Below are 18160 nucleotides of genomic sequence, written 5' to 3'. Positions count from 1 at the left end.
AGCCAATCCCCGCGCTCGCCGCCCGGCCGCGCGCGCGCGCGCTGCCGGCGCCGGGCGGCGGCGCGGTCTGTGAGGGCTGCCGCGCGGGGACGGGGGCGGCGGCGGCGGCAGCGCCCGCGCCCCGCCGTCACGCCGCGGGCCCCCGCGGCCCTGCGTGGGTGTCCTTGTTTCCTTGACCGTTGCTGCGCATAGCGGGCGGCAGCGCTTCGCGCCGCGCCCGGCCCTCGGCGGGGCGGCCGGGCCGCCCCAGCCGAGCGCTGCCGCAGAGGTGCGGGAGCGGAGCGGGGAGGGGAGGGGAGGGGAGGGGAGGGGAGGGGCGGGGGGGAGGCCCCTCGCCTCCGCCGGGCGCGCCGGGCTAAGGGCCCCCGGGGAGAAGGGGGGGGGCGGGGGCGAAGCCGGCGTCCTGGATGCCCGTCCCGTCGCCCCGGCGAGGGGACGAGGGTCCGGAGGACGGAGGCCGCCCCCGCGGAGGGCCGCGGCCCCTGCCGGCCCTTTCCCGCCGGAGCCGTGAGGCGGCGGCGGCGCTGAGGTAACGGCGGGCGCGGGCGAGCCGGGCCCCTCTGCCGCCCCCCGCGCCTCACAGCCGCGCCGCCGCCTCAGCGTGCGGGCCGCCGCCGCGGGCAGGCCGGGCCGCGGGGAGCGAACGGGCAGCGCGGGGAAAGGGAACGACGGCGACCGACCAAACCTCGCCGCGGGAAAAAAAACTGTTAAAAGATTGCTTCCACCTTTTTCGCTGCCGCAAGTTAGAAACGTTTCGACAAGCTGCTCTGCACTTCTTCAGAAAGGAATTACTTTATCTGTATCTTCCCCTTCTCAGTGAGCTGGCCGTGGGTGAGCCTCAGACACCGTGTTCTCCTTAATGTTACTTCCAAATACTCTGCAGAATACTTGGCTTGTGAAGTCTAATTAAATGCTGACTACTATTTAACCTTAACTCTTCCCCTCCCCCTTTGCTACACATCGGTGAAAGCATCAATGGCACCAAAAAAAGGAGCACTAAAGCAAGGTAAATGAGGAAACGAGAGAATGGTGAACTGGTAGACGCACGCTGATGTCAACCTATAGAACTTCGTACAGGTTCTTGGCAAGGCCAGGAGGAAAGTAGCAACTTAAATTGACCAGGATATACAGAAACAGCAGTGAAAAGGAGCCTTGGCCATGGGCAATGCACAGCAGCAGGGCTAACAGTGCTGCTGAAACGTAACAATCTTCGTGTCGGTATTCCATAAAATGGAAAATCTGTCTGGAGAAATTAAGTAAACTAGAGCACATTAGATTACCTGTAGCTGGGAAAAGCAGACTGTATGATTAGAGAGAAACTATAGCAGAGTTAATTTTCCAACTGCAACTGTAGTTTTGTAACTGTCAACAAAGAGCAGGAGTTTTACGGGGCAATCCAGAAATCAGCAGGGAAGTATCTCTCAGCTTTTCAAGGTTAATTGAGAAGAGGGGATAGCTGAGCATACTAGTAGAGCTTGGTAAATTACATGCAATGCTGTAGCTTGAGGACTGCATCTATTCAGAGGGGTGAAGAAGATCCACATAGCCACACCTTCTCCCTGGCCTCATCTTTTTCTATGGCATTTCACAGATTTCAGGATGTGTCCTTGTCTCAAATGCTGTGGTCTAAATTTTAATGTAATATGCACGGTGATGTCTTGATTCTGCAGAGAGGCTTCTGTACAGTGATACTGTGATAGTCATTTTACTGGAAGTAATCTCTCTGCCTGAAAATAAACGAGATTGCAAAAATGAATGTTAGAGATGTATTAAAAAGATTGTTGCAGTTAAGTAATGAGTTGTCCCTACCAGGAAGAATGACTGAGAATTACACTCAGATGGGAGACAAATCTTGTCAAACTACATTTTGATGCAACGCAAGTTTCAGTGAAAAAGGTAATGGAATGTCTGTAATAGCAGTCCATAAAGCACGTGACTTGATGCCTATGATGACTGAACAGAAATTAGCAAAAACCAAAATACGTTTAGCCCATACGATCTAAAGATATTTGTAAATCTTCATCTCATTGGAGTATTTCTAGTAGTGATAATACAGAATATTGCAAAGCTACTTAACATACCAGTGATTTGAGAGAGAACAAACAAATGGCTGATTTGTTGATAGTCAGTCATGATGGATACAGGTTAATGGCATGGACCACTCTAGATGCCCTGGTAAGGTGGCCTCATTTGTTCAACAGAACTGTTGAAGTCAAGGTCAGGTATCTAGTGAAAAAGAACACGGGTGACATTTCAGGTTGGGGGATTGTTTTCTGGAAGGCAGTTTACAGGGAACAGCATTAGTTTGTCCTGGTGAATAACTGAATATATGCTAGCACTGTTATGGGTTAGTAAAGTTGACAGCTGTGAGTGGATGGGTAGCAGAGAGAGTATCAAAGCAAAAATAAACAGAAGTTGCATGTCTAGGCATTATTAGTAAGACCAGTGTGGGAATACTGGCTTCGTGTCCACACTTAGGATTAATGATAACTATATAAAAAATAGAATGTCTGAGAGACAATGTATGTTTTAGAAGGATAACCATGTCTTCTCCCTAAAGTAAGAGTCCCAACAGAAGACAGGGAACCATGCTCTCTCTTCCTTGTGTTCTCTATTTAAATTGATCTTGGATCCTTCTTGATGCGGTGATGCAGCTTCAATGGAAGAGAGGTTTGTTCCCATCCCTTTAATCTGGTGGTAAGGGTATTCTCCTGGGAATGGGAGATGTGAGACTGAATATGCATGAGGCTGCAGAGCATAAACCAAATACCTCATTTCTTGAGTTAGAACTCTTTAACTACTGGATTAGTAAGTAAATGGTCACCACAGGCTACTCCTCCTCTAGCATGTTTTGAATCCGTTAGCTCTGTACAGTTCTTTAGAGGAAAGAATGTAAGCGCCTACCTTCAAGAACAAGTTCCAAGCAGTGAATCCCAAGTGAATATAAGCGTATTTTTTCAGATTTGAGTAAAGTGCCTGAGGAACAGGACTGCAGACGTATCACTGTCCTGTTTCCTGTTGGCTATATTAGTTACTGCTCTATGCCTGACATGCTTAAAAGGTAGGCCTGTGATACACAACCTAGAACCTGCGTGCTTTATTAGCTTCAGTCCCTAATATGTTTGGAGTCTCTCTCCGTATCACCTTGTCACTTACAGAACCTGCTGACACGAGAGCATCTTGTCCACTTTCAGAAGGGCCATGGTTCTCTTTCTCACACTTCTTTGAAGAATTGACCTTCAGTGTGATTTGAAAGGAAAGGAAAAAGGAGACAAGAAAAAAGATTTGCAGTTTGCTGGAGATAAATGCTGGATGCTTGTCCCCTTGCCTTTTAAGCATGTGTTGGAATTTTCTAACCTGGAACTGCTGAATTTTCAATGTGCCCCTATATATCGTTACTACTCTATTAGTATGTAGCTGCTCCACCACACACATTGCTATAGCTTGATCAAAACAGGCATAATTAAAGATAGTTTCTGGAAGCTGATGCTATGTAAATGCATTGTACAATGAAGGTGAAATTTTAATACTGCAGCTAATTAATGACTGGAACATTTTACCTATGGAATGTGAATTCCATGTTGCTTGGAATCTTTAAATAGAACTGAAAATCTTTCTGAAAGATATGTTGCATCTCAAATGTAAGTTATGGGATTGATGAAGTGACTACTTGGGTGAAGTTCAGGTGAAATTCACTGGCTGGCATTACACAAGAGGTCACACCAGATGATAAGCATAGTTTTTTCCAACCCTGTAAGCTATAAATCGTGATATGCAATGATCCACCATAACAACATAGGACTCAACTCTTCAGAATAAAGAGAGAGCTTATCTTACTGAACAATGCCTCTCAAATGCTTTAACACGTTGTAAAGAGGATTATTTTAATTAATTGGTACAATTTCCCACATTTATTATATATACTGGAATATCATTAGTTGCACCTGATTTAGATGTCCTATTTTCATTCTTAATCCTATGCCTGCAATTGCACAGTAAGAAATACATCCTCTGAACAGTAGTGTGAATTATAAAAAAAATAGAAAAATAAAAAAAACATACACATGGGAGTATCTTTCCCAAGGAAGTAACCACACAGTGGTACAGGAGAAATATCCAAGGATCGTGCAGTGAGCTACCAACAGAGGAGGAGCAGCAAGATACAGAATTTTAACATACTGGAATTACCATCTTTGGTAATTCAGTAAATGTGGTGCATGTTTGACATTAAAAGAAGGGAGTTTGTGTCACCTCGTAAATATTGCCAGAAGCTGTCCGTAATTCACCAAACCAAAAGAAGAGAAAGGTGTTGAAATTGTACTAGTATTTTCAGGTAGTTTCCAGTCCCTTTAGGCTTTTTTTTTTTTTTTTTTTTTTCCCCTTCCCTTCTACAGCCAGCCCATCTACCTTGTAAGAATTATAGCCTGTCTTTGAAATGGCTCAAATGGAAGTAGTGAGCAGGTAGAAAGCTACTTGCTATATGCTTGAACGGCTCTGAACAATTCAAAGCCATCAACAAGTTTGCAGTTCTGGAAGAAGGAGGGGAGAAAAAAAAGATGGAAAGTCTTTGTAGGTAATACCTGCTCAGTGGAAAGTAAAGAAAATGTGAAGACTTCTATAGGCACAGAACACTGTTGTACTGAAAAGAGGGATCATTTTTCTTTAGAGAGATTGCTGTCTGCAAATGAGCATGTTCGGTATGCACAGCCATTCCTAACGAAACTCCCACCCCCCCATGCAAAATTCAGTAGAATACCACCTGTCTGTCCTGGTGCATGTCTACAGTGTGTTCTACATACATGAACCTCTGGACTTACATACCTAAACCCCTTTTGCCCTACAGTGTCTTTGCTGACCACAAATATCTCAAAGGAATTCTGAAGAATATGGCTGCCAACGTATTGTTAAAGTGAACTAGTGCTATCTCTAAGCAAATGATGGGCCTTTGCTCATCTGGCAAATCAAGAGGAGAATTCACTGGGCTCTGAGAAAAAATTTTGTGTTCAAATTGTCCAGCTCAGGAGACAACACCTTGTGGGTATTGAAATTAGGTATCACTGTTGAAGGGTTGGTGGGACACACTATTTCCACTGTAGTTAACTGTGCTAAGAGTGCTTACGTGATAATCTTAAAGCGCTAATAAAAATGTTAAACTAAATACACGAATATCGGGGCAATTCCTACTCATGCGAATCAGGACCCAGGTCTATTACCTTCTTCTGGCCCATCCAGTTACTGGAGTCATACTGGTTTCTAATACACATTTTAGATTCCAGTTCCTGAACACTGAAATCTGTGTTCTCATTACTGTTGCAGCGTAAGTGGAAGATACAGCTGTTAACTAGTCCTTAGTTTGGTTTTGCAAACTACTGACTGCTACTGAGTGTAATTGCAAGCTATTACAATGTTAATTCTCTTAGCCATTGTAATGACTCTGACACCACAGAGGATGAACAGTTTCACTTGTCTTCCTGCAGTAATTACTGAGAGGTTGTAACCATTACATTAAAGAAAAAAGTGTATGCGTTATGTAGTTGTCTGTGTATAGAAATGCCTTTGCATTTTTGGTCTGGAAGAAAATACTACAAGGTGATTATGATAAAAACCACGGAGGTCAGGGAGCATTCTCGTAAGTAACACTGAGTTCACTGACAAAGTAAACTAAGGATAAAATCAACATTTATGTCTGATATCAGAAGTATTTTTTCTCGGCTCTGCATGAAGTGGTATTGGTGTGGATGAGGTACACCACAGATGCACAAGAGTAAATGAGACTAAGTTTAGGTAAATAGCAACACAGACAATTCTAGTATCTAGTCTAGGTGAAAGGTCAGTTAAATTGTTTTAGCCACAAGAAGTGGTAGAATAATATATCTGGAACAATACATAGAGAAGAGAAAAAGAAACTAGCAAGGTGTAAAGGACACAGTAGCTATTTTGCATAACACTGAAATTAATTCAGTCAGTACAAGATTTAAAGTCTGACTCAAAAGCAATATTAAGTTAGCAGTCTGCTTCAGCAGTAAGCACGTAAAAAGGTGCAGACAAATCATCTACTGGAAGGTACATGTAAAAATGCAAAGAATGATTGGGGAAAGAATGATGAGAACCAAAAAAAAGTAAAAACAGAAGTGTGCAATATATAAAATATGGCATACAATTTGTGACAGTTCACCTTCTGAGTGATACACTACTAGCCCTACATAAAATGCCAATGCAAACTTCACTAACAGCATTTGTTTCTTTTAAATATGACCACTCTGGAGATTGGGGGAAGAATTAGAGGGGGGGAAAGCTCAATTTCTTACCTAAAAATATGATGATATTTTGGTGAATCTTTTAACTTCCATAGGCTCACTGGGCATTAGAAAATATAATAGAACAATATTTTTTTCATTTTCTTAGTGTGCAAGAATTACCAAGACAATGGGAAATATTAAATCATAATAAACCAATATAAATTTCTCAGGATTGGAATAACTTTTTTCCAACAGATAGCTTAAATTCTGTGTTATTGCGTAGCGTTTTTAATAAAATAATGAAATAATAGAGGCTATGTAACTGATGTTTATTTTAAGTAAGCTATTAGTTAAACAATTTTATTTTTTATTTGCTTAACCTTAGTTTAGCCCCGTCTTTCACAAGTAATTTGTATGCTCTGTGCCTTCTTCTACCTTCTTTTCTTTTAATGCAAAATGCTTTCCTTGAAAAGAAGTTCCATACAAGCACACAAAAGTATTCACTTGCTTTATTTATCTTCTGACAAAATCCAACAACTCCATTCAGGATCGGGGCCCCATTGTTGCTACTGACTAAGCAAGATGACACAGTCCTTTCTCTGTGAAGGTCATGGTTTAAGGGCCTGATTTCCTGAATATTGTATGAAAGAAGGATGATGAACTTAGCTGTTATCAGTTACTTTGTGTGACGAAAGGTGCAAGATAAAGAGGAAGTTTTCATGCCTGATCTCCTTTCATTATCTGTTGTGTTAAACTGCAGTAAGCAGTCCCTGAGAAGCCCAGTATTTAATGCATTGGCTGTAACAGCACTGGGCAGTAGATCTATGAGGTGATATGGTATACACAGTTTATTTGCTGTAAATATGTATAATGCAAAGAAACATGTTCATTTATCACTCCTACCAGTAAGAACTCCTGCAGTGCAAAAAGAAATGAAGGTAGCCATGGAAGAATGGGAAGTTAGAGCAGGAGTTATATTTGCAGGGATGTATGATCTAGAATGTCTGTTTTAAGATCACAAAAATAATGTATTATAGCAATTGCTAACGAAATACCTAGATTCCAAAACATATTCCTTTACACTGTAGACAAATAGGGAAGAACACAACAAAACATAGTAATTGTAAGTTTTACTATGTCCGGGTGTTTTATGAAGTTGAAATTTAAAGTGCTGAAAAAGGTAAGAGAAGAGAAGGCAAGTAACCCAAGAAACAATGAGAATATATACTCAACTAGATCAGTTTAATGGATGTTTTCTTTTCTGCTGTTTTCTTACTTTAATTTATATATCTCATTTTAAAAAAATGAAGTCATTTGCTATATAAAATCTGCCAGATTAGTGAAGTACAATTTCCTTCTAGTTTTAATGTCACTTCATTGTTATTTTTCTGTATTTTCAAACAGTTACTTAGTTTGCCATGCTCATTAAAGACATCATTTCTTTGTACCCAAAGGAACTTGTAATTGCTAGTTAACACACTACTACACCAGGACTTCCGAAGCAAGTTATTCTATTATTTCCATTCTCTTCCAAAGACATATAGGTATACTTCAGTTATTTAAAATAATTGTCTCGGTATTCTCACATTATTCAGTGTAAAATATGAGAATGGCAGAACTTTCACACTGATACATGTTTGCAGAATTGACATTTGTGAAGCTGTATTTATGTGTTCTCTGCATTCTCCTGTCCTATTAGTGTTAGAAAGGTTTGGGGGATCCTTTGTACTTCTCATGTCATAAGCTATTCCCAGGCTAATTTCTTATCTCAGGAAAAAAAGGTGTAAGCTGAGACTGCCAGATCCTCAGTGCCAGTGTATAAATGGGTTATAAAGGTACGTCAAAAATAGAACTTAAAATTCTCCCACTGTTTCCTTAGGAATGTGAAACTTGGCTTACTAATACCAAAATTACTTTTTTTTTTAATTACCGCTATTGAAATAGTAAACTGAAATAGAAACTCTGAAATATCAGTGCATTAAATATAAAAACATGTACAAAACAAAAATAAATATATAAAATCAAATACGTTTTTTACATTGCTAATAAGATTCTGCAAGTGGAATTCATTCATCATTGACTTCATCATACAGAATTTATCATAAGAATGCTGCAGTTTCTCAGGTCTGATGACCGCTTCACTTATAGGAAGAGTAAAACTGACTTTTCCAGCGTTCCAAAGAAATAGAACTCTAAATATAATTAAGAATATATGCCTGTGATGTGAGAAGACACAATTTGTACTAATTCATTAATGTGTTCATATTCAAACTTCAACACATTTCTAACAATGGGCCATAAAAAACTTAGTGTCTGTCCATGACACCAATTGTTACTACTGGCATAATGAAGCTTGCCTCTCGCAATTAATCACCTTGACTGCCAACAAATAGTATATTTATCTTCATTATCTTCCTACATGTAAGTCTTTATGCTATACGGCAGAAGCTGATACCACGTTTGGCTACCGAATGGACGGAAATTCACCTGTAGCATACGTGGAGGAGCAAGCTGCCCATCACATCAGTTATTCAGAAAGTGAGCTGAAAGAGCAGACCCTAGTTAAGAAACCTGGTTTGTCATTTAGTGGAACTGCACCATTGGCAGAAAACCAGCCAACAAGAACGTATGAAGTAAATTAGAGCATGCCCATTTGGGCAAGGAACTCTGTTTATTTAAGTATAACTCTACAGCCGTATGAAACCTGAGTATCTTTAAGACTATGATTTTGTATTTTCAGCTTCCTCATGTACTTTAATTAAAGACAAACAGAATTATGGACAGTACCAAGTCTTTTTCTCAAATCAGAAACAAAAGAGGGGATGCCAGACTAATTTATTTGCTTTTGTTTGCATCTCTTTTTCCATGATTATTTTAACAAATGAGTTTACTAGCAGGAATGTTTAGTAAAATAATGAAGCAAATATTGTTAAATATTGTGATTATTCATAGCAGAACCTATAAGTTATGTTTCTCCAATTGGAAAAGAGAAATGTGTTGTACGACCTACATGCCCATTCAAAAAAAGCTTGAATATTCAAAAGGCTCTGCTTATGAATGAATTACAGACAAAAAATTATGCACAGATATTATTCAGCAAACAGTTTGAACATATACATCAGAAAAACTAGTTTGTTTGGAAAACTTGCAAACACAAAATGGAGCAAAGAAATTATTCATTATGAATTATTTGCACAGCATCTGTCTTACTTTCTCATGTTAATTGCCTCTGCTAAACCACATTTTCTCCCCCTCAGTATGTAAATTTAAATGATTTTGCATATTCTCTGAATACCCAGTAAATGCAAGTTTCATTACCTTACCGCTTATATCTTTTTTGTCAGTCTAATTATACTAGAGTTTATATAATTTTAAAATTTGACCTACCAGCTTCCTGTAGATTGCAACCTCTTCGTCTAGATTTTGAGTATTGCCTAGTATTAAAAAAAAAAAAAGAGATTAAAAACGTGCACATTAACTGCATTTGTGAAAGATCTTGTAAGGTATGTGTTAATTCCCACTGTCTTTATATATATTGAAAAAGCTAGGGTTTCTTTTTAATCACAATACTTTTAATGCAATTATTATAAATCTAGGACATGACCCACAATTGATTTGAATTAACACAGAGAATTTTACTGACTTCTGAGAGCCTACACCAGACTTTCCCCTACAGTAACTGGGCAATGTATCACTGTATCCTTTTGTGCTTTCTAGGTGGTACCACTCTAGTTGTATATAATTATTCTTTCCACAAATACAAGCTTATACATCAGGCAGTCTGATTTCCTCTAAAATATCTATCTTTTTTTCACTGAATTTTCTGACTTTTTGATTCTTTGACCACTGACTCACGTTGTCTTTCCAGCAAACATCCCGAGGAGAAAATGTGCACATTATGTCATGCCTTTTCTTTGCAATAACTTCATGCCACCAGTAGAAATAAAAGTGTCTTGTCAAAAAATGTGCTGGCCTTAGAAATTAAATGCAAGTTTAATCCTTCAGGCCTATTAACAGAAATGCCCCCCCCCCCCCCCAAATCTGTCCCACTGGGTCACTGAGAATGTCACCTAAGTAAAGCCTCAGGATCGGTTCAACATTATCAGCATATATACTTCGTTAAAAAGACGGATCTGCAGAAAGCACTCTGTTTATAGTGCTATACTTAGAAGCCGAGCACTTTGAGTACTACAAAGATACACTTTTCTAAAGGCATAAAACCTTCTGTTTAGGATTTCATCTTCAATGTACCACAAAATACATAACCCCTGAAATGATTTGGTTTTTTCTATTTTATACTGAGGTTACAAAACAATGTGTTAACATGGGTAGCACAACTGGGTAAAAGCATATTTATTCATTTATTTCTGCTGTGGGCAGAAACCTGGCTGAATGCTTACAATAAGTGTTTTGCAACAGCCATTAGTACATTGCCAAGGCACAGTAGGTGGATGTTATTGCCTGCACATCTCTACTGAAAACTCAAACTTTCTAGCATCTTAATGGATTACAACAGGGGAAAAGGAATCGTGATACAGTTTTATGATACAGTAGTTTTTGCATCAACACGAAATTTCATTGATTCATGCTCTACGGGTATTTGCGGGTCATAACAGAATTTCTGTCTTAAGAAGTTCCCCAGTGCATCACAGAAATCTCACTACTTTTTTTTTTTTTCTCCTGATCCCTCTACCCTTCTGTTCTGTAATGCATCAGGCCTGTGCTGTCAGATGACTTCTGAAATGAATGGCACCAATAAAATTTTGGGCCTTATCTTCAGCAACTCATTTTTTCGTGATTTTTGGTAATATACCTTTAGGCTACAAAACACATCTATAGGTTTTTCCTCTCTACAGGATGTGTTGTCCTGTGTGCTTTAGCAGTTCACTGAGCTGAGCTGATTCAAATGAGCCTTGAAATGTTAAATACAACTTGTAATATCAAAGGTTCTCATATCAAATAATTTTCTTCCTGTGGATCCTAGGGAGATTAAGGACTCGTGCAGGGACTAAAATGTCCACTACTCACATCAAATATCTCAGGATTGGCTATATCATTATCTGTTCATTGAAGGAATGGCTGGAAAATACAGCTGCAGCCCTTCTTTCTTTCTTTGTAAACCAGGTGAAAGGGGCATAGTATTAGGTCCATATAGCAATGAGCGAATGCTTAAACATTGAGTAATTGTGTGACAGTGTGACAGAAGCCTTCATGTACAACCTTGAGGTGGTGTTTTCTTTGCAACTGGTGTAGAAATTAATTTTGGGGTCAGACAGTAAAGTAAATGCAGTATGGCTGCACTTTGATTTTTCCTCTGGTCTGGTTATCTCAAAGCCCAGAGAAAGAAGTTGTCTCTTTTTCGTTGTTTTTCTGGTTTTGCTTTCATATCTTGCAGCAGTATCTGGTTATAGCTTGCTTACATTTCTTTACTTCTGACCTGAATTAAGATGAAGTATGGTTTGAATTGTCCAAAATACCAGCCCCCCAAACACTCCTGTATTTTCTGAATTGAAGAATAGGAACTGCCAGGAATTTACCTGCTTCTTTCCCACCCTTTGCTTTGCAGATGCAGAAGAGAGACTTGGACAAAAGTCCTCTTTAAGTTTTACATCTTGGATCTGGTCTGTTTATCAGTACAGCCCTTGTGTGTTTGCCATCACATGCAGGACAACCACACCAGTGCTGGGAGGCTGAACCGGATCTACAGTCCTAATTCTGGCACGTTCTTACTGACACACATTTTTGTACTATAATTAACTTTAATTCTCATATCATAAAGCAGGAATACGACTTCTATCTATGTGCTTCATGATAGTCTTCTGGAAAACAAATATTTTGAAAAGTAATTAGTAAGTAACTCAGTGTGAAAAATACGGAGATTGTGTTTTCCAGGACTGGCATAATTGTAAATGCAGTCACACATAGAATCAAATGTTTCTAAAGATGCTATTTGAATAACTCCGAGAATGACAACACGGTGTAAATGGCCATTACTCAATATTGCCAACAATTAAAAGAATTATATTAGGATATAAAAAATAACCCTGCATTTATTTCAGGGTCTTTGTTTAAGGAGAAAACGTGGAGTCTTGATACCACTGTGGAACAACTGTTAACTGCATAATGACAATCACAGTATACAGAAATGAGTAGGGAGTGTTTTAATGGAAAGCATATTGCCATTTTCCTTGCATTAAAAGTCAAAGGCAATTAAAACATAATTTAATTAGAGAATATCTTATCAGCTGTAAAAAGTAAAATTGATTGATATGCAGTATAGGGATAACTTGGCTGCTGCTGCTTGTAAAGTGATGGTGAAGCTGACAAATTAGTCACTTGATTTTTTTATTTGATAATTTCATATATTTTTATATTTTCTTTCACCACTGAAGGCATTTTAATTAGCTAATGTTTGATTGCTCATTGTTTGGAAAAGGAAAATGTTATAAATGTGTTGTGATCTGAAGAGTTGTTGGCATTCAGATTAAGCATCTAGCATGACTATATCCTGCTCTCTCATTACTAAAAATATTTATCTGATAATAGAATTTTCTTATGATTCTTTCTGTCTGTATTACTGTCCAATAAGATGTTTTAGTCTCCAGCTTAAACATCACATGTAGCTGGAAAGAGGTCAGTGTAGCTCACAGCAGCTACAAATCAGTGAGCAATTTCATTTGGAAGAATCCATATCGCTTACCCAAGGGCTGAATTTGGCCATGCAAGGAATAACCAATCAGAAGTGATGAACGCTGACAAAACAGCAAACCTATTTCTATTTTTAAAAATCCACAAAAAAAGGGAGAGCCAAGAAAATTAAAAAAAAAATTACTTTTACTTTCATTAAATCAGAAATGTGTACTCAATTGTTACTTCAGTAAAAATTTGAAAGGTAGCTTGAGTCCTTAAAAAATATTAACAAAATATCTAGATATATATTCTTTTCTGTTCATTTTATTCTTTACAAGTGAAAAAGTTGATGACATAGTTTCATCATTTTTGGCTATTTGTTTAGTTTTGTACTCATATTTCTCTTCTAATGAGAGAATATCACCAGACTAATGTCTACACAGATTACAAATTAATGCATTACTTCCTCAGAATGAGCACTTCTACAAGAAAATCCTAGGACACTCTCAAAGGACTGGTAAATAAATTAATTAATAAATAATTTAAATTAAATTGGTCTGCAACACTTGACTACAAACCAGATGCCAGTGCTTTAGTGGTAGGATGCCTAAACTTTGTTTATAATCCCTCTGTCCACAGAACTTCTACAGCACTTGTATAGATTAACCGGATAAAGAAAGAGAGAAAAATCTTTTGCTTGACTAAAATAATGTCTTCAAGGATTTTTTTTTTTTTTTTTAAAGTTTCTGGTGCTCTTTTACAGACAAAAATCCATTCTTCTTGGGTTTATCAAAGTCTTTTCTGACTGCGTCAACTGTGGTTTTTCCCTGTCAGGAAAATCTGTATAAATGCACTTCTATGAAGCTTAGTTTTCTATATGGGCTAGCTTTTTTCAAAGCGGAGATCTGAAACAATAGGATATGATTCATAAGATGATTTCTGTTTTGGTCAAAGAAGAGATCAGTGTACAAGTACACCTTTTTATATTAGAATCCATTTAAGAGGACAGTTTTTCATATTAAATAGGTTATGAATAACAATGGTCTCATTTAAAAGCAAGAAAACATATAGAATTCTGTTTAAATATTGGAACAGCCTGAGGAGGGGGAAATAATTCAGAGAAGTAACTCAGTAGGTCTCTAACTTCACTGTGATATGTTTAATAAAAAAAAAAAAAAGCTAAGGAATATCAATTAGTTGAGTTTCTCAGATTGTTGGAGACTGACAACTGCCCTCAGGGATATCAGATTATTTTTATATATATATATGTGTATATATATATATACTCTTCAATTATGTAGCAAAAGAGAATGAATGTTAGACCCTGCATCCTGGATGGGGTGTTTAACAGCAAGAAATCTGTACGAAAACATCATCACTGTGTGGTAAGATGATAATACATAACAAGTAGTATTAATACATTGAGATATGGTCCAGAGATTATTTTTCTTTTACTGAATTGTTTGTTTGTACATGGCAAAGACTTGGGCTGCAAGGAGGGGAGGGAAGGAGAGGGGACGGACAGGACCAACGCTGCTCTGCAGTTCTTAATAATGCAAGTGTTTCTGTATGAAGTGGTGCTTAGGACTTGGTTTAAAAAGATTTCATTTGAAAAGTCACTCAAAAAGCTGTAAAAAACCAGCAGCATGTTACTAGAGACTCATAAGTATGCTGTTAGAAAGTATATTAACTAATAACTAGTCTGTTCTAGTCAAAGATGTCCCTGCTGATTGGGGGGGACGGACGGGGGGACTAGATGACCTTTAAAGGTCCTTTCCAACCCAAACTACTCCATGATTCTATGAACTAATACCAGAGAGTAATTTATAAGTTTGTGAACAAAACCACTGAGAAAGCCTCTAGCTACATCCAAAGGAGATGTTTCATGAAAAACAGTGCAGTTACTAGGTCAAAAGCTTAAAGAAATAAAACAGCAATTTGTTACTTCACCAATTAAAAGTAATTGGCAAGTGGTAGTTACACAGCCTAATAAAATATCTCTTGTTTTTACTGCTCATTATAAAATCTTTGTACTTCAGATACTTTGTACTGTGAATTTATTAAAAATATCTGAAAGCACTAGGTTTGCCGAAAAGGTATGATCACCTTTAAATAAGTAACAAAACAAAATCTTAGAAGTCGTGGCTGGCATGAGAAGTGTTCAGAACTGTTAGCTCCCCTCCAATTAATTTTACAAGATGCTTAAACCTTATATGCTAATCTATGAAGATAAAACCTTCCACAGTCTGTGTGTGAAGTTACCGTTGTTTTCCTTATTGCTGTTGAAAATATCATACGACTGTTGAATCAGGGTTTAAAGAATTTAGCAAAAGTGCTAGTTCACAGACTTCATTTCATGCTTTCAGTGTATTTCAGACGACTGGGTCTGGGTACTATCAGAACACATTCAGAAACCGCCTGCACACGGGTATTCGCAGCATCAGCCTTGAACTTAAGTATCTATAGGAACATAAGCTATACTGTGAGAAACAGAATAAGGTTCCTAATTTAAATGATCCAACTGTATTTTTGAGTCTTCATTACATTTACAGGGAGTCCTTTTAGAGCTCTAAGACAGCCAGCAAGATAGAAGCCTCCTCTCTTCAGTTACAAGATCTACAAGAGGAATATCTGCTCTTCGCTTTTTTTTTTTTGCTTTGAGGGAGTTTTTTTCTTTATTTGTTTGGGGGTTTGTTTATTTGTTTTTTACGAGGAAGAAAAGGAATACATTAAGAAACATATTAGAGGAATCAAATGTGCAGAAATACTTTAAAGTAGGTTTTTTTATTGATTATCCAAAATAATTTTTGTTTAGCCTAAAAATTCCCCTGAAAAAAACGAAGAATAATCCGTGACGTAAAGTAAAGCCATGTCTTTAAATATCTATTAAAAAAATAGTTGACTACAAACAGACAATAAATTCTGGGACTGCAAATCTCTAACAGCCTAGAGGAGATGGATGATTTAAATAAAATACCGTTATTTCAGCATACCAGTTTACATCTGGGAGACTGAAGAATGCTAGCAATGTCCACCTTGGGAGCAACAGCCACACAGTTCAAATGTATGTTTTCCCCAATCTCCCTCTCCTGTTTAAAAATCCTTCTCTAATCATCTGTGCTACAATGCTAGCAGGAACATATCAGATGTTGTTATGAATTATATAGGATAAAAAAAGATTGAGAGGAAGGGTCTGGATGGTGTTAGAATGCATTTTTAGTATATAATGTTTCTTTTGAAAATGGCAGAAACATTGATTTTTTACTAACGTAACTGGTTTCTTAAAAAATTGTTAAAACTTCCTAACAAAAAACTATAAATAAGAAAATAGGGCAGGCAGTGGTATATTTCACTCCAAAGAATCCCAAAGCCTGACAGAAACACTACTGATCATGCAAAACTGTAGACTCTAGGATGATCACTGCCATTTAAAGAAACTTAGCACCACGTTCCCAATGTCAGGTTTCTAATATAGTAAAAGAAATTCTCAAAAGTTCTTTTAGGTGATGGTAGACCTGACAAAAATGGTAATGGATTTTTGGCCAAGAAACTTAATATAAAGGCAAATATAGAAGAGATGTGTTAGTCAAACATAAGTTATTGGACTCAGTACAGAGTAAATGGATGAAATTACATGATATGCTATAGAGAAGGTCAGGTTACACAATCTAATGATCCCCTTTGGCCTTAAAGCCTGTGATTCTGTGAAACCCTACGCCTGCTGGAAGTCTGTAATTCATGTACCACTACTGATTTATTTAGAAGAGACCATACACAGTAATAATACCTGTGCATGATTATTCACGGTATTTGTCCATGAATTATGTCAGCAAAAATGTGTTTAAGTAGAATTATGACTTGCATGTTTTTAATTTCATGGCGAGATCAAGGCCTAAGGAGGAGAACAGGCATATCAATTTCTTAAAGGGAAAGCATAAAGTGAATTTTTTTGTTCACTGTTTCCCACCATTGTTGCTACAGAGAAGGTGCACTGGTAATAACAAAGAGAGCTGGAACAGAAAAGTCCCAGGTGCTGTCGCTGTAACATCCAAAAAATTGTTTTTTTCCAGAGACTTGCACCAAATACTGGCACTTCTCTATGTGTTAACATTCACATAATAGCTCTCACTAGAGATGGATTGGTGATATCACTGGGAATCTTGATAAGAAGAAGTCCATTAATGTATTGACTCCTAATGATTTACAGATGATGTCCATGCAAATCAAACAAATTTTTACAAAGAAGTCAAGCAGTGTAATTCAGTGTGACCACAGTTCAGAGCTCACACATTTCTGATTCTGACTCCTGATTCTGTAAAATGGACATTTATTTTGTACTTCATAAAATGATGCAGCTCGCTTTTTGTTTTCAAGCATCATTAAGAAAACAAGAAAAGTAGTAGATTACTAGATAAATACTGTAGAGCTCTAACCATAAAGTATTATAGCCTAGTAGAGCCTAGTGTTCTACGTTTGTGCATTCCATTTTACATGTACACATATAAAACTGGTGTCTAAAGAAATCTGTGTGTCACAAACTTATAATATCAAATCTTAATTTTGGATAAGAACAAAAAGCAATTAAGAATCCATTAGAATATATAGAACGGAAAATCGTGCATTTATACCACGTATATCATTCTGCTCTTACAAATATTTTGGGTGTTAAGTTTTAACAGCTTTTCCTCATTATCAAATTTTCAAAATAAAATCCTGAAAGATACCTGAAGCTGTTCACCAGGACACAATTGTTACTCGTATAACATTTCCTACTTTTACTATAACTAATCCAAGTATAGTGATATTTGGGGAAAAAAACCCTTCAGATATATACCAGAAAACATACCATCCACTTACTAAAATAAAATGAGGAAAACTGTTTTTACTTTCTAAATATTTTTTTATCTCCTACAACAAATTTCCACCTTCAATGGTATTGCTTAGTCCTTGCCTATTTGCTATTCATTATTTAAAGCATATAACAAATTGGAGTCATGTGATAATGTCAGAGCTGGCTGACATGATAAGTAAAACTATTTAAATGGCCACTAAAGCATGAATTGCAAATAACTATCTATCATGAATACACAGTTAGTGTATGAATATAGGTTACATTTGTGTCAAATTACACCAAAACTCACACACACAGTGAAATCAAATAAAAATTTAAATTTTAAAATGTTTACCAATATGTTACCCCAACCAAAGGTACTATTTTAAAACTAGTTATTTTCTGCTGGTGTATTCTGAGTAATGCCATGTTACAGTAAAACCAGTTCATTTTTTGAAAT

The 18160-nt window shown here is 37.6% G+C and overlaps 1 protein-coding gene across 1 annotated transcript in view; it reads right to left on the bottom strand.

Moving 5' to 3' along the window:
* The window catches only part of TENM2 (teneurin transmembrane protein 2), a 716298-nt gene extending 706652 nt beyond the window's left edge, over positions 1–9646 (bottom strand). Inside the window, exon 1 of the mRNA XM_052816231.1 lies at positions 9627–9646. The gene's annotated coding sequence lies outside the window, so the exon portion shown is untranslated. The remainder of the gene's footprint in view (positions 1–9626) is intronic.
* Between the last annotated feature and the right edge of the window lie 8514 nt (positions 9647–18160).

Source organism: Harpia harpyja, chromosome 20 (assembly GCF_026419915.1).
Source record: "Harpia harpyja isolate bHarHar1 chromosome 20, bHarHar1 primary haplotype, whole genome shotgun sequence".
Lineage (NCBI taxonomy): Eukaryota > Metazoa > Chordata > Aves > Accipitriformes > Accipitridae > Harpia > Harpia harpyja.
Note: the sequence above shows the minus strand (reverse complement) of the source record. Positions and strands in the feature narration are given on the sequence as shown.